The sequence below is a fragment of the Schistocerca gregaria genome, chromosome 8, assembly GCF_023897955.1.
Source record: "Schistocerca gregaria isolate iqSchGreg1 chromosome 8, iqSchGreg1.2, whole genome shotgun sequence".
In the NCBI taxonomy this organism is placed as follows: Eukaryota; Metazoa; Arthropoda; class Insecta; order Orthoptera; family Acrididae; genus Schistocerca; species Schistocerca gregaria.
In genome coordinates, this window is record NC_064927.1 from 380,854,211 (window position 1) to 380,872,500 (window position 18,290).

Here is an 18,290-nt window from a genome sequence, read left to right on the forward strand (position 1 = left end):
TACTCACCTCATGCACTAGTGAAGTAAACAAAACCTGTATCACGACTTCCCAGTAATCAGGCGCATCCGCTTTGTTTCCTTGCTGGGTATTAAGAATTTACATGTAAATAAACAGAACAGTACGTATAGACTTGTACTGATGTTAGTTGTAAATAAGCAGGAAAACAGTAATGATAGACAAAGTGGTAAATAAGTTTACTTCCACATCTCCTTAAGCTAACTTCTCCGGCCCCAGGTTCTCTATCTCAGCAACTCTGTTGAATTCAACAACGAAGTTTAAGAATCTGGTAGCGCTGAAAGGATTAAAAAAAAAAAAACAGCTGAAATTTGCTTAGCCATATTACGAGTATAAAGTCCACCGGGTTAACTGAAGAATCTGTCACCACCGAACCTAAAACAAAAAATTTTCTTGCTCCTTCCCAAGAGGGTATCGTAAATTTCATGCCGGCTGCTGTTGCCGAGCGGTTCTAGGTTCAGTCTGGAACCGCGCGACCGCTACGATCGCAGGTTCGAATCCTGCCTCGGGCATGGATGTGTTTGATGTCCTTAGGTTGGTTAGGTTTAAGTATTTCTAAGTTCTAGGGGACTGATGACCTCAGATGTTAAGTCCCATAGTGCTCAGAGCCATTTGAACCATTTTGTAAACTTCATATGACAAGCATAACATGAAAAATATGGTACTCACAAGACAAAATGAGTAAGTTTTCGCGAGGCTGTCTTATAAACTCCACTTTATTTATGTAGTCTAATCAAGTTGACCTATATCCAAAAACATTCAAAGTACAGTTTGGTTAAATTAAACTTTCGCTACTTGAAAGGGTCCGAAGGAGTGATCGTAGGACAATGAAGCTTTGTAGAAACACCTGCAATGATATGCGGAAGAGAAATAACGAATGAACCATTGAAAGATTTCCAAATGACAGGGTATCATTTGTTAACTGCGTACCTTGTCAACGTTCCGGGTTACAAACGCTGCTCAATGTGACTACCATCTGCATCAACGACAGCGTGGACCAGCACTAGAGATACCATTTCACAACAGCTCGCAGTACTTTCCGAATGGTGGAGAATGGAAGTTCGGTTGTCACGATACAGCTCGAGCATTGCTTGGAGGTCTTACACTGCACCCAGTATTTTAGGCCAGGGCAACAATAACTTCTTGAACAATTCGTGGCGTCTCTCCCCAGAAACAGTTCCTAAACCGCCAGTTAATGCGAATATCCAAATCATGTTCTTCAACCCTGGTGTGGAAAGAGGACCTGTTCGTATTCCTTGAGCGCACCAATACTCATGAATGGCAGCAACGCTATTGTTATTGTTTTAATAGGACAGCTTTATGAATAAAGCCCTGCTGACCTTGTCCAGACCCATGTTGACTGTCTGCAACTATAATGCACAGTGGTGCTTCTGTTTCTGCCCTAAATCACCGTACCAGCGTCGGCGCCTAATATTAAATCATAACATAACACTATTAACAACGCAAATCCTGCAGCGCACAGTATGAACATCATTCTTGTAAAGTGTGTAACCACATGGTAGCTAGTTTTCCGTCTATACTGGTGCAAGTAGCGGAAGTTTAATAATAACCGCCGGCCGCGGTGGTCTCGCGGTTCTAGGCGCGCAGTCCGGAACCGTAAGACTGCCACGGTCGTAGGTTCGAATCCTGCCTCGGGCATGGATGTGTGTGATGTCCTTAGGTTAGTTAGGTTTAAGTAGTTCTAAGTTCTAGGGGACTTATGACCACAGCAGTTGAGTCCCATAGTGCTCAGAGCCATTTGAACCATTTTTTTTTTTAAATAATAACCATAGATGCATACAGATCCTTTATGTCCCTATTTCTGCTATACTGATCTCTGAAAGAATGTTCACTCAAAATCTCATGACGTGGGAAAAATTATGCCAGGGGCAGATCCAGGGTTCGGTGCGGAAGTGGGGGATGGGAGGGGGGGGGTTATTGGAGAGATGTGTACGTTTTTAATTATAATAAGAATAAATATGGTTTAATATATTAATAGTTAAATGTTTAAGTAAAACAGTAACCAGTCCGAAGATTGTTTTGATCGTCCTTTAAGCGCGATCCTTGTTGGAAGTGGTATGCCATTGCCTTCCTCCGACCACTAAACTGAATTACACAGCATGTTATAGGTGGACCAACAGTTTAACGTCGATTCCGAACCACGGTGCAACTCGGCAATTTTCACAACGAGAACCATTGCCTTTGATGAAGGAAGCGATAAGTAACAGAACTGACCGCGGATCGAACCCAAGATTTGAGGATTTGAAGCCTTGCACCTTCCCATTAAGCCATACCTTTCATTGCCAGCGGACTTATAAATTATACGATTGTAATAATAATAATAATTTATTTACATCATTGTATAGGACATTGCTTTAGCATAGGTGTAGTCATCGTTTTTACCTACCACCCGCTTTTTGTATCTGTTAGTAGTAAAACTTTGAAATCGCCTATCAGTTCCATTGCAGAGGTCCTTCATAAAGCAGGGAAGTTAGTTTATGATATTTATAAAACAGAATTATAGCAAGTTAATACATATAATAATAATTAAAAACCAAATATTTTCAAATGTTTTATGTCAAAATTTTATGAAAGCCTAATGAAAATGTTTTTGAAACACCTATAGCCTGCTGCCCACCACGAAAGCTGGAACGCCCATTAATGGGCGGTAGGGACGAGGTTGAGTAGCACTGATTCAGCATTTCTTTGTTTCTTTCTTTCTTTCACTGGTGCCATGTCCCGCGCTGATGCAGGGTCGGCATTGTTAGGAACGGATTTGGCAAGGTTAGTGGAAGGGGCGGCCGGATGCCCTTCCTGCCGCCACCCCGTACCTCCCGAGATGGAATTAGTGTTCCCCTGCTGTCTGTGTCGAGTGTAATTAATGGAATTGTGCGAGCGTGTTCAGATGTCTGCGAGACGTGTAACTGAGGCGCAACGTGGGGACCAGCTCTGTATTTATCTAGCGGGATGTGGAAAACCGCCTAAAAACCACATGCAGGCTGGCCGGCACACCGGCCGACGACGGTAATCCGCCGGGCGGATTCGATCCGGGGCCGGTGCGTCTATCCGAGTCCAGGAAGCAGCGTATTAGCGCTCTCGGCTAACCTGGCGGGTTAGCACTGCTTCAGTATAGGTCCCATGAAAATGCACTTCAGAAGAAATGGTCTTTTGAAAGCATATATCCGAAAATTTGAGAACTAGAATGTAAGAAGCGATCAAAAAGTTTTTGTTTGAGGGTGTTGCTGAACGTATGTGTAACATAGCGCGACTCCAATGCGGCAACATGTACACAAGTGATTACTGTGGCATTCACGTCTTTCTGACGTAAGCGCGGAAAAGTGAACTATGGTCATATTATTACCAAATGTGCCCAAACAGGACCAACGTGCTATTATTCTGTTCTTGGCAGCCGAGACCAAAAACACAGCAGTCATTTGTTGGAGAATGAAGAATGTGTATGTGGCAGCATGTCTGCCGAAAAGCAGCGTTGTGGAATGGTGCGTCAAGTCCCGTGCTGGTCGAAAATCGACACGAGATGCCGGTCGATCTGGGAGGCCGGCTTCATCCATTAGGATAAACAGCAAAAGGGCATTTGAAGATGCGATTAGAGCGGACCGGCGCACAACCATTCGTGCGCTAGCAAAGAATCTCGACACCAGCTTTGGTAGCATGTAGCTTACTATCTGGCAGGAGTCAAGGTGTCATAAGGTTTACAGCCAGTGGAAACCCATGGTGTTGAATGCCGAACAAAAAACAAAGTTTCATATCAGCACTCACTCCGCTGCAGAGAGAAAACTCATTCTGGAAACACCCCCTAGGCTGTGGCTAAGCCATGTCTCCGCAATATCCTTCCTTTCAGGAGTGCTAGTTCTGTAAGGTTCGCTGGAGAGCTTCTGTAAAGTTTGGAAGGTAGGAGACGAGGTACTAGCAGAAGTAAAGCTGTGAGTACAGGCCCTGATTCGTGTTTGGGTAGCTCAGTTGGTAGAGCACTTGCCCGTGAATTAAAGGTCCCGAGTTCGAGTCTCCGTTCAGCTCACAATTTTAATCTGCGAAGAAGTTTCATATCTGCGCACACCGCTGCAGAGTAAAAATCTCATTCTGAAACACAAAGCGTTTGGCTGTTTTCCAGAAGCACCTGACGCCATTCAATGTTAAAAGCAACACGTTTCTTGACCCCATTGTTGCTAACGACGAAAGCTGGTATAACCAGTAGAGTCATCATCGTCCCCTCGCCCAAGTAGTTCAAGAGCCAACCATGTGCTGGAAAGGTGACGCTGAGCCTGTTCTTTGATTACCGGGGCCGATTGCTTATTTATTTCAAGGAACATGGTGCCACCGACACTGGGGAACGGTGGCACGAAACGTGTGTTGTAGCTCCTTTAATTCTTCTTTGATGTTATTTTTATCGCTTATCCGGTAGGCTCGGGCAGTTACCGTATGCAGAACAGAATACTTTTGAGCTGGGTGGTGGTGGCACTCCGCGTGCAGGTACCGATTAGTGTTCGTTGGTTTCCGGTACACTTTGTGTCTCAGTTTACCTTCGGCAGCTCTGTATACCTCCACATCCAGAAATGACAAGGTACCGTTGTTTTCAGTCTCATATGTGAACTTTATATTTTTGTGCAGGCTATTTAAGTGCTGGAGGAAGTTTCCCAATTCCACTTTACCGTGGGGCCAGATAACGAATATGTCGTCCACATACTGTAGCCAAACAGCTGTAGAGCAACTGTCAGTCCACTTCCGCGCACACCAGGAGGAAAACTTGCCGACCAGAAGCCGAACGCTGATTGGCGGACAGCTACGTGGATATCCACGAATAGCCTCTTTCCTTCCATCTTCCCAAACGTCATGACTACCCAATCATATTAGAGCCCCAATTAAAAGTTTTACAACAGTGACGTCAGACATCGATAGTCAGTAATAAATAGAACCACCTATCCCCATGCAAAACCAGTCGTGCGATGAGGAAGGCCGTTGCAATTCGGCCGAAACGTCGGTTTTAGTTTATTATTGTTGTTAGTTTTTAGCAATGACGCGGCATAATACCCAGAAGAATTTTAATCACTATGACACTGGCCTACGTTCTTATTTCTAGCAAACCTTAAACACAATTTCAAATTTCTACAGAACTCTTTCTCGCTGACACCTCCAAAAAATGATGAAAGGAAAAAAGATTATCGCTTACTACATTTTCGCTCTTCATGAAGTAAAACTTCAGCATCAGACAAAACTTTTTAATTTATTACTTTTTTACTGTTCGCAACATAGTCTGTAGACAATATCTACATATACCACTGAATGTACCTGCAAAATTATGCCATTTTGCGAGCTGTAGTTCAGGAGCTATGACGTCATAGATATTTAGATACGTGAAAAACTACCTTCTGTTTAAAATGGCGCGTAGCTGAACTTCAACATCAGACACGACAGTTTAATTTTTACTTATTTACTACTAACTTTGTTAGCAACACACTTTGCAGACAGTATCTGCATACATCACCGAATGTACTTGCAAAATTATATCATTGTACGATACACAGTTAAGCTAAGATAACGTCATAAACATTGAGATGCATGGAAGACTTGCTTTTGCTTAAAATTGAGCTCAAATTACACAGACTATACTCATCCAGTGTTTCATAATGAGACCACTTAGCGACTTCCAGCAATCTTTAAGTATAATTTCAAAACTTTCTAAACTTTGTCTTTCTTTCATAATTAACACATTTGTAAAGCAATGAGTCGTTGGAAGCTGTTTTACGCGTGGGAGTTCGAATCTTTAATGAATCGGTAAAATACTGGCATAGCATTAAAACTGACAGGACTTTTGGAAATTCGCAACGATAGTAACGTGATGGATAGTCTGTCTTAGATCTTTTTAACAAAAAACCGTACGCAGTCCTTGGAAAAACGCTCAGGCCATACCTGTCTATAAGATGGGTAGTAGAAGCCATTCCCAGAACTACCGTCCAATATCCTTGCCATCGATTTATTGCAGAATCTTAGAACATATTCTAAGCTTGAACGTAATGAGGTATTTTGAACAGAACGACCTCCTCAATGCCAACCAGAATGAATTCCAGAAACATCGATCATATGAAACCCAACTTCCACTTTTCTCCCGTGACATACTAAAAGCTTGGAATGAAGGCAATCAATCAGGTAGATGCAGTATTTCTTGATTTCCGAAAAGCATTTGGCTCAGTACCACATCTACGCTTATTGTCAAAAGTTCCATCATATGGGGTATCAAGTGAAATTTGTGAATGGATAGGGAGGACATAGCATTTTATTTTGGATGGAGATTCTTCGCCAGATGTAGTAGCAGCTTCGGGTGTACTGCAGGGAAGTGTGATGGGATAAATGACCTTGCAGACAATATTAATATTAACATCAGGCTTTTTGCAGATGGTGCAGTTATGCATAATGAAGTACTATCTGAAACAAGCTGCATCATAAATATTCAATCAGATCTTGATAAGATTTCAAAGTGGTGCAAAGATTGGCAACTTGCTTTAAATGATCAGAAATGTAACACTGTGCGCTTCATAAAACGAAAACCATACTATCCAATGACTATAATATCAATGAGTCACTGCTGCAACCGGCCAACTCATACAATTAACTGGGTATAGCACTCTGTAGTGATATGAAATGGAATGATCACGTAGGCTCAGTCATGGTCAGTGAGGTGGTTGACTTAGGTTTGTTGGTAGTATATTGGCGAAGTACAATCAGTCTACAAATAAGATTTCTTTGCAGCCCATTCTAGAATATTGCTCAAATGCGTGGAAGCCGTACCAAATAGGACTAACAGGGGATATTGAACGTATACAGCGAAAGACAGCACGAATGGTCAAAGGATTGTTTAATCTGTGGGAGAGGGTCACATAGGTACTGAAGGAACGAAGTTTCAAGAAAAGGATTTAAATGGCGACTCTAAGAATATACTACAATCGCCTAGGTATCGCTCACATAGGGATCGTGAGAATGAGATTAGAATAATTAATGAACGTAAGAAGCATTCAATCATTCTTCTCGCGCTCCATACGTGAATGGAACAGGAAGAAACCCTAATAATTGGTACAATGAGACGTAACCTCTGCCTTTCACCTCACGCTGGTTTGTTGACTATAGACGTAGATACATGTTATCGTTTTCAATATTCGTTCGGGTAGAAGAGTAATAATCAAATTATGAAATATTATGTTTGTAGTTATTTTTCAGGGTCGCCACGTATCCTTATTTTAGCTGGATTTTCCTACTGAATATCAGACTCACGATTAACGCTAATTGGGATAAGCAAAAGTTCAATAAACTCAAAAACAACTAATATTTCAGGTAACATAGTCTGCTCATTACATGAGTTTTTAAGAGGCACTCGGGTGAACGTAACTGATATTAAAAATCAGCTTTTATTCAGATGAGAGCTAAGTTGAGAAATCTGCACTCAACGGTCTGGAACTGTACAACCCATTTTAATAGTTCTGTGGCACCCCCTGTCGCCTTGAGATTAGTAAATGATGATCACGTGACCATGTTAAGTCATTCAGACGAGAAGTGGCCGGTCACTCGGCAACGTGATATTTGACTACCGTTTTCAGTTTGAAGAAAACGTGAACCAAGCTATCAAACATTTGCATTCACAAAGAAACAGTACTCAGCCCCGGAATTCTTGAAAAAAACTTTGTCTCGATGAAGATTGAGTGCTCGAAGAGCGTCTGCACTGCGTCTGGACTGTGGTGAGAAGTGAATAGCGCTTCTTCGCTGCCATGCAAACTATAACCCTTAATTCGTCTCACAGGAAATAATTTTAGCCTCACGAGGAGCTCTTGACAAACTGAGACAAAACATTTGTATACGGCCCAATAGAAGCTGAACTCATCGATAACAGCACAGATAAAATTAATTATTTCATTTCTCCTGCAGGTAACAAGTCTTGCGTATTTCTCTGACATCTACCTTTACTTTCCTTCCTACACCAAAGACCTCAGTGTCAAAAAATGTTGGCTATTTAGTTTTCTGTCGACGTCATCTAAAAATTCTCTCTTTTCAAGGCATAGGTTTAAAGATTCCTTGGCACTTCATCAGAGAAAAAACTGTCATCGGTATTAATGATAACGCAAGAAGAACTTGAGAAGTTCGTATCATGAACAGCTGAAAGCGAGGTAATGTAATTTAATATTTCATAAATTTCTGCTCGTATATTTATGAGAGAAACATGAAATGATTTTTATCAATACATTTTTAACACAAATAAAATCGTAATCATAAACAGAAGCCCTTTCGCATCTACTTGGTGATGGTGTCGTATGTTGGATAAGCACGTGTTGTCAAATTGTAGTATTTTTAACGCAAAATTTAGCATATTTTTCTTTGTAAGCAAAAACTGCACTCCAGTTCACAATTTGATCAAAAATATCTTGACTGGAAACACCACGAATAAGAAAAATTATTGTTTTTGAATAGGCAGTTTGCTGCTGAAAACTATTTGTAAGCTGGTCGAGATATTGGTTTTCACGTAATGACTACCTGCACTGTCTTCTCATCTTTGGTCTAAATTTGAGTTAACAGCTTAAATTACACCGGTAAGCTTAAAAACATGTGGTGGTTCTTTGTATAAACCCTAATCAGTTTCAAGAGCGTTTTTATATGAGTCTGCAGACATTTTCAAATCTGTTACTACGTCTACGTCAGTAACTTTGGAATAGCTATCTTTTAGACACCATTTAGTTGAAGTAGGTGCAGCTATAGATACCAACAATGGTTCATGCACGCTGTACACTAAAGAAAAAATCAAGACTTGAATGAGGCTTATTTTAAATAATTAGTGTTAATAAGGTCTAAAAATTAACTCACGAAATCTAACGTAATCTAATTACACAATGTACATATAGCTGAAAGTAATAATATGAACTTCGGAAACGAAAGTTAAACCTAAAGTGCATTTAAAGGTGTCAGTACCTCATCTGTTATGTGCTGCTGTTAACAACTCGTTGTCGTTCGTCGTAGCCAATAGGGGGTAGTATATGGTATCCATTGAGAGTCGCTCAATCTAACCAAATTTTTTTCCGAATGCATAGCGATTTCCGAGGTTGTGGTTAGTATGGGACGTAAATCACAGCTTAAATTGCTGCGAATGAACTAAAACACAATCTAACATCCTTACGAAGCACAGAAAATTACGAAGAACAATGTGACTGGCTATCCACTTCCGATTAATAATTCGTCGTGTGCACTTCCCGTGGTTCACCACGGGAACCGTTATCAACAGTAGCTAGCGAAGGAAAGGCTCTTTTACCAGCAACTACTGCTTAAATTCAACTAAGAACAGCGAAAAACTCGAAATCATTCAAAGTATGTACTATCTAAATACTCACTTCACACAGCAACTGGTGTTGTTGACACAACACCTTTGGTAAAACTCGCATCTGAAGTAATCTGTTCCATTGTAGCAATAGCTTGCTAAAACAATAGTTTTACATTAATTTGGTAAGTCGTTATTAGTAAAACTTACAATAAACAACTAGGTAAACAAAAACAAATAAATAGTAAAAGATACTTTACTTGCTGTCACAGGAAAAAAATGTTTCACGAGAATAAACAGGAAGAAAGAACAGTGTTTTCTCCATAACAACAACAGCATGGTAAAAAAAACTAATACCACTTTAACGCAAGGGGAAGATTAACATGAAAACGTAGAATCGGAAATACGATTGCACTGTTATCAAACAGCCGATATCTCGAAAACATGAAAATATCGTAAGTAAAACATCATTTAATCATATTCTGCTGAGTAGCGCAGAACTTTACCGAACACATGTCAGTTGTTTTGTCACCTACGATTCTGTAAACAGAGTATTCAAAGCCTATCTTTCATAGATTATATACATGGAGGTAAAAAAAGAAGGGAGTTGTCATAACGTCACAAACTTGAAACCGAAGTCCACCATCTTACATAGCCCAAAACATTAAGTTCACCGCATTAGTACCTCGATGGTTCACCGTGATGATACTTTCCTGTGTCTGTTGACTTTCGCGATCGTATCCCAAAAAGCATCCGGCACTTTTGATTGTGTGGAGACTCAGTTGTTTCATCAAAAATGCCAGCTTGCATCTGTTACTGGTGTACTAATCAATCCGATCGTAATCTAATGTTAAAAGGAACCACATTTCATTCGTAAGTGGAGCCGCTCAAGCAATATTTTCTTTTGTATACATGCATTATGGTTGCACTGTTTATTTTTATTCTTAGCTGTGCTCTTCATTGTCTTCCAAACTCCAAAACGCCCAGACATCCGAGTCACACTCGTATTAACGGCCACGTCCCTGCGCAAAACACAGCTAAGTGACCGAGCTGATTGTTAGTGCAGTGTCTCACGCCTTAAATTCTTCCCGCCGATAATTATTCATTGTTCACGTTTCCTTCCACTTTAAAAAAGATTCTGTCTGAACGGCCGGAGATAGCGCCCATGTGTGTGTGACTTTGCGTGTATGACTGATTTTTTGAATAATCTCGTGATCCCTACAGCTGCCATTATATTTATTTCATGTACGGTTAAACAATTTCGGTATTAGGCCATTTTTAGGTATCTAAACCGTAAGCATTATACGTTGGATACATTAGTGACACTTGTGACTCTGACATAGGAATGTGTGTGTGTGTGTGGGTCTGGGTGTGTGTGTGTGCGGTGTATACGTTGTTTCCTTCTGAAGACGGCTTTGGCTGTGAACACACTTTTCGTCATGCCTTCCTACTGCTAAGTGTGTGTGTGTGTGTGTGTGTGTGTGTGTAGCAATCTAACCGCATCACATTATAGTTATTCTCTGGTGAAGTTTGGTGTAAATAATCCATTGACTTCAACAGGATCATGGTGAAGAGAAAAAGGACATTCATTGCGCCACATTAAGGTTGTCTGTAGCACAATGCTGCAACGTAAGTTTTATCACTTACCCAGTGATAACATGCTTGTGAGACAGCAATGTAAAATTTGAAATTATGGAAACGTTTCTCTTTGACAACTACTCTTATTCCACAGAAGATTATCTATTATTTTAATGTGTAAATGGTGATGACTAGGAATTACTAACTAGCATCTCTCTCTGTCCTTAGTTAAAAAATGAAAAACTGGTAAATGATATGCATGGAGGCATGTTAAAAATGATGTATACATAAAATGACTCGTTCCACATCATTAAGATTTATCGTGCAAATGATACGTGGAAGATGAAATTAACTAACTATTGGTGTATCGCAAATCTTGGTACAGACTTCCACATTTTGAAAACCTCAAAATGAAAATCAAAAGCAAAATGAAGTAGATGATCAAAATAGACGTATATTCCAGTTGTTATATGTTTGTTAATTCCTGAAAAACTGACATTTACTGGCCAGAAATATTCAGGTAAAAGAAGCAAACAGGCTAGTATTGGAACACAAGTTAGGCAATTATTGCTAAAAAAATGCCTTACATACATGTTAAAGCAACATACCTATTTTCTGGGTTCTAAGCGTATTTATAGTGTCGCACAATGCTGCAACATCTTTAAAAAGATGACATCATTTTTTACCCTGTAAAATACTGTTATTGGTCAGTCAATGAATGACGCGTCATAGGTAGGAGTTGAAAGTAAGGAGATGTGTAAACTACAGTGGATCTATAACACCGAAAACTCTAATAAAACAAGAGCTCTGTTCTGCATGGAGGTACACCTGTTCTCTTTCTTTGACATTACAGTAATCGTTCACTTTGTTGCCTTGAGTTTTTCCTAATTACACACGTTTATGGGCTAGCAAAGAGCACGTAGCTAAATTTTCTGCAAAAATAAACACTAAAAATGTTATGCGCACGAACTGAAAGTTGAAAATGTAATGAACAAGACGCAGTACCAGTACGCAAACATGCACTGGTTTCGGAGTTCCGGATACAAATATAGTAAAAGTGGAATTAAGTCGATTAAGAAATAATGCTTTTCACATCACTGCCTTCTCTGCTTGGTTATTCGAAACATATCAACAAAAACCAAGTTACATCAACGAGGTCAAATGTGTTGTATTACTTAAACATGTACTCGTTTAAGAACAGAAAAACTTTCAAAATTACCTTTCTGACACTACGTCATTCATGTAAGCACAGTAATTTTTAGTATTTAAAGAACTGTTGTGTGCCCAAGGCAGAAATAATGAACAAGTTGCATTTGTAAATCGTAGTCTCCTAATGTTTTGGGCTACTTAAGAGGGCGGCAGGCCCCATTCACTCTGGACTTCAAAACAACGCGCAGCGAAGTTTATAGTGCCATCTCTCTTCTATTTTTACCTCCATGATCATATAACAATGTATATTGTGTCCTGTCCCTCGAAACAAGATGTTCTTTTTACTGGTAGTCATTTTATCGATAATTGTCCACAAACAAAAAGTAAAACTGTTCATTTCCTTTAGATTACTTAAATTTTACTCAAAATTCAGCAAAACACACTTCGAGAAAGCAGACAAACGACGAAATATTATAATACCTCTTGGCATATTGTATGAACAGAAGGGACTGATTAGCAAATTTAGTTTGATAGATTGCAATATGCTGGTTCCAGATTGTTCTGTTTCCCTCCTTAATTTTTCAGACTGATTTGAGAAAGTAAGAACTTTTCATCTTATGTTGTATTCCTTTTATGAAATGTCACTTTCTGTGTCCGTGCTAGCTTTAACAATAAAAAAAGGTTTTGTAAGATTCTGCCTTGAGGACAAAGAAATTCTGTTTTGTTCAAGGCAGATCTTTTGAAACATATTTATCCTCAATGTTCTTGATATATTATCTGTGCAGTTCTTTAGCTTGTTGTCACCTTCTGTTTATACATCGACACATTATTTTCTTAATTTTTGTTATTTTACTGATAATTTAACGCTTTACTTTTTTTTTAAAGTGAGTGTCTTTGCCTATCTGGCAGGGACTCTCAAACAGCTTTTTGTACGCTGAATCACAGACTGAAACTTTTATGCTACAGGGTGGCGCACGAAATGTGTTACAAATTGTTTCTTTCACAATTTGCGACACATATTAGATATCCCTCTGGGATCTCTACAGCTGTACCAGTAGAGCTGAGTTACGAAATGACGTGTAATTCACGATACTGCCGCTAGAAGACTAGTAAGCAGCAATGGCTGACAATGGAAGACTGATGACACAGCAACGATCGGCAATTGTGTTACTTTTTCATGAAACGAAAAGCCTTGCTCTGACTCAGAGGCGTTTCCGACAACAGTTTAACACACGATGGGTCCCTTGCAAGACCATCCACACGTTGTACGATAAATTTGTATAGGAAGGAACAGTATTGGAAGCGAAGCGACCTAGGCCTAAGCCTGTTTGTTCGCCGGAGAATATTGAAGCGGTACGAGTTGCTGCACAGAGAAGTCCCGGGAAATCGTGTAGAAAGGCAGCAGTGCAACTGGGAATATCCAGACGCTCCATTCAACGCATTCCTAAAAGTGACCTCCATATGTACCCATACAAGATGACCTGTGCACAGAAGCTCACTGAAGAAAACAAGCAGCAGAGACTACTGTTTTCTCAGTGGGTGATGGATAGGGAAGAAACTCTCAACAGCGTTTGATTTTCAGATGAGGCGCATTTTCATTTAGACAGTGTGGTTAACAAACAAAATGTACGCTTATGGGGCACTGAAAACCCACAAGTGCTTCATGAACGACAACATTATGCTCCGAGGATTACAGCGTGGGCAGCAATTTCCAGTCACGGACTTATTGGACTCTTTTTCTTCGAAGAAACTGTGAACAGCGAGCGTTATTTGAGCATGCTTCGCAATAGCTTCATTCTACAGCTTCTTGCCACATCCTTGTCCTTCAACACGCAGTGGTTCATGCAAGATTGAGCATGGCCACATACTGCAAACACTATGTTGGAGTTTTTTCACAAGCATTTCGACATGCGGATCATTTCACCCAGGTTTCCAGGTCGCTTCAATGACGGACTAAATTGGCCCTCCAATAGTCCAGACTTCAATCCATGTGACTTTTTTCTTTGGGGGGTACCTAAAGGAAAGAATTTTCCCGAAACGTCCAAGTGATTTAATGGAGTTCAGAAGACTTATTCTTCAAGCTTGCAGTGAAATTACTGAAGACATGTGCTGTAGGGTAATCACTAACTTCAGTGTTCGTTTGAAGGAAGTTAGGAAACGAAATTGTGGATATATTGAGCGTGTGCTGAGTTAGAACAAATTTCCGTGGACAGCTCTTCATTGTAGTATATGTTCCTTTCAAATTGTATTGACAAAGTTAATATTCAAAAACAAAATAGTAAAACATTTCGTGCGCCACTCTGTACATTTCTTTTCTACAATATAAGTTGAATTCTAAAACTTTGAATACTGCCTCACTTCTACAGATTTCCGTTGATGTCAATTTCTGCTCTTCTTGTGTACTTTTTACGAAACTTCGCACTGAAACGGAATTTATGCACAGATGTCACATTAGGAATCGAAATATCGTTTATTTAAGTATAGGCAGCGGCTTTGGTCATAAAGGATCTTCAGTGCACCACAGAATTTCGATACATACGTCGGTGCCTGAAGAATTGTGTCCACTCCATAAGAAAACCTGAACCCCTGACATTTTGGTTAGGGTATTGTGCCTTGGAACACCTTTCAAAAAGTTCAAATGGCTCTGGGCTGGAACTTAACATCTGTGGTCATCAGTCCCCTAGAACTTAGAAATACTTAAACCTAACTAACCTAAGGACAACACACACATCCATGCCCGAGGCACGATTCGAACCTGCGACCGTAGCAGTCGCGCGGTTCCGGACTGAGCGCCTAGAACCGCTAGACCACCGCGGCCGGCGGAACACCTTTCAGATTTCCGCCTTTACCCGTTCATGTAATAAGAGTTACACATATTTTCACATTCCATTTTGAAATAAAATCATTCACTCGTTTTCTGACATTGCAAAAATGACCTCGGAAAAGTATGTGAAAAATTGTTCTGAGGTATAGCATCGTCGTTTACCTAGGAACAAGTACACCCTAAGACAAGAAACAAAGGAAGCAACTATCTGAATGTAGCGGAAATCGATAGATGTGATGTGCACGTACAGATAAACAAATGATTAAAATTTCAGGAAAACTGGATTCTTTATTCGAGAGAGAGTATCACAAATTCAAGACAATAAAGCGTTAAATGAATAAACGAACCCTAGAGACACTAGAAGGTTTCAGATAGATTATGTAATGGTAAGAAAGATATCTAGGAACCAAGTTTTAAATTATAAGACATTACCAGGGGCAGATGTTGACTCTAACCACAATCTATTGGTTATGAACTGTAGATTAAAGCTAAAGAAACTGCAAAAAAGTGGGAATTTAAGGAGGTGAGACCTGGATAAACTTAAAGAACCAGAGGTTGTACAGAGTTTCAGAGAGAGCATTAGGATACGATTGACAAGAATGGAGGAAAGAAATACAGTAGAAGAGAAATGGGTAGCTTTGAGAGATGAAATAGTGAAGGCAGCAGAGGATCAAGTAGGTAAAAAGACGAGGGTTTTAGAAATCCTTTGGTAACAGAAGAGACACTGAATTTAATTGATGAAAGGGGAAAACAAAAAATCCAGTAAATGAAGCAGGCAAAAAGGAATACAAACGTCTCAAAACTGAGACCGACAGGAAGTGCAAAATGACTAAGCAGGGATGGCTAGAGCACAAATGTAAGGATGTAAAGGCGCATATTACTAGACAACAACAAGATAGATATTGCCGACAGGAAAATTAAAGAGACTTTTGGAGAAAAGAGAACCACTTGTATGAATATTAACAGCTCAGATGGAAGCCCAGTTCTAAGCAAAGAATAGAAAGCAGAAGTGGAAGGAGTAAATAGAGGGTCTATAGAAGGGCGATGTTCTTGAGGACAATATTATGGAAATGGAAGAGGATGTAGATGAAGATGAAATGGGAGATATGATACTGCGTGAAGAGTTTGGCAGAGCACTGAAAGTCCTAAGTCGAAACAAGGACCTGGGATTAGACAACATTCCATTAGAACTACTGACAGCCTTGGGAGAGCCAGGGCTGACAAAACTCTACCACCTGGTGAGCAAGATGTATGAGACAGGTGAAATACCCTCAGTCTTCAAGAAGAATATAATAATTCCAATCCCAAAGAAAGCAGGTGTTGACAGATGTGAAAATACCCGAACTACCAGTTTAAAAACCACGGCTGCAAAACACTAAGACGATTTCTTTATAGGCGAATGGAAAAACAGGTAGAAGCCGACCTTGGGGAAATACTGGAACATGTGAGCCAATACTGACCCTACGACGTATCTTGGAAAATAGATTAAGGAAAGATAAACCTACGTTTCTAGCATTTGTATACTTAGAGAAAGCTTTTGACAATGTTGACTGGAATACTCTGTTTCAAATTCTGAAGGTGGTGGCGGTAAAATACAGGTACCAGAAGGCTATTTACCATTTGTACAGAAACCAGATGGCAGTTGTAAGAGTCGAAAGGCATGAAAGGGAAGTAAAGTTTGGAAAGGTAGTGAGACAGGGTTGTAGTTTATCCCCAATATTATTCAATCTGTATATTGAGCAAGCAGTAGAAAACAAAAGAAGAATTCAGAGTAGGAATTAAAATCCACGGTGAAGGAATAAAACTTCCAGTTTCACCGATGACATTCTAATTTTGTCAGAGACATCAAAGGACCTGGAAGAGCAGCTGAACGGGATGGATCGTGTCTTGAAAGGAGGATATAAAATGAACATCGAAAAAAGCAAAACGAGGATAATGGAAAGTAGTCGAATAAAGTCGGGTGATGCTGAGGGTATTAGATTAGGAATTGAGACGCTTAAAGTAGTAAATGAGTTTTGCTATTTGGGGTGCAAAATAACTGATGATGGTCGAAGTAGAGAGGATATAAAATGTAGACCGGCAATGGCAAGGAAAGCGTTTCTGAAGAAGAGAAATTTGTTAACATCGAGTATAGATTTAAGTGTCAGGAAGTCGTTTCTGAAATTATTTGTATGGAGTGTAGCCATGTATGGAAGTGAAACGATAAATAGTTTAGACAAAAAGAGAATAGAAGCTTTCGAAATGTTGTGCTACTGGAGAATGCTGAAGATTAGATGGTTAGATCACATAACTAATGAGGAGGTATTGAATAGAATTGGAGAGACGAGAAGTTTGTGGCACAACTTGACTAGAACAAGGGATCGGTTGGTACGGCATATTCTGAGGCATCAAGGGATCACCAATTTTGTATTGGAGGGCAGCATGGAGGGTAAAAATCGTAGAGGAAGACGAAGAGATGAATACACTAAACAGATTCAGAAGGATGTAGGTTGCAGTAGGTACTGGGAAATGAAGAAGCTTGCACAGGACAGAGTAGCATGGAGAGCTGTATCAAACTTGTCTCTGGACTGAAGACCACAACAACAACAAAAAAGCGTTGGCTCAAGTAGGGCCCTTATGCTAGCAGTTATTCCGCTTGGCATTGATGGACAGAGATGATGGATATCCTCCTGAGGATGATGGTTGGACGGCCCTGTCAATAATGTTTGAAACGCTCTCAATTGAGGAAAGATACGGAGACCTTGCTGGCCAATATAGGCACCCCAGGCCATCACTGTAGGTTCTCTGACCGTATGGAGGGCTACAGTCCACTTTGTATCCCACCCCACTGTGCGTTGCGTCTCCAGACACGTCTTCGATGGTCGCCGAGGCTCCGTTCTAAGCAGGATTCGTCAGGCAATGAGATTGTAGGCAAAATACATATCTGGATACGCCCCGGCTTGGCATTGATTGACAGGGTTATTATATATCCTCGTGAGGATATCGTTACGAATTCTGTCCAATTGGCGCGTTAGACTATGGGGGATACCAGCCTGATTGTCGCTCATCTTATGGCCCGCCAACCAGGAGTAACGATTTGAGATGTCATTTCTTTTCACTGCAGGGTCCTCTGGTTGCCATCAGTGGCACCCTTACGGCACAGTTGCCCGTTTTGTTGCCGTTCATGGCAAGCCATCCTGGGCTGACATTTCAGCAAGATAATGCAGATCCGCACGCGGCGCGAGTTTCTGCTGCTTGTCGTAGTGCTTGCCAAACTCTACCGTGGAGGTCAAGGTCATCGGACCTCTCCACAACTAACAAGGGGAGGCCACGACGTTTGGAACGCGGATTTACTGCAAACTTCGTACACTCGTAGTACTCCATGAGGAGAACAAAGTGTGTAAGCAGTAGCGCGTACTGCTCAAGCGTTATTGAGA

General features: G+C 40.4%; 1 long non-coding RNA gene across 1 annotated transcript in view; it reads right to left on the reverse strand.

Moving 5' to 3' along the window:
* The window catches only part of LOC126285440 (uncharacterized), a 39,859-nt gene extending 30,214 nt beyond the window's left edge, over positions 1-9,645 (reverse strand). The window contains exons 1-2 of the long non-coding RNA XR_007551654.1: positions 9,584-9,645; positions 9,397-9,481 (exon numbers count right to left, since the gene is read on the reverse strand). This is a non-coding gene — a long non-coding RNA (uncharacterized LOC126285440). The remainder of the gene's footprint in view (positions 1-9,396; positions 9,482-9,583) is intronic.
* Between the last annotated feature and the right edge of the window lie 8,645 nt (positions 9,646-18,290).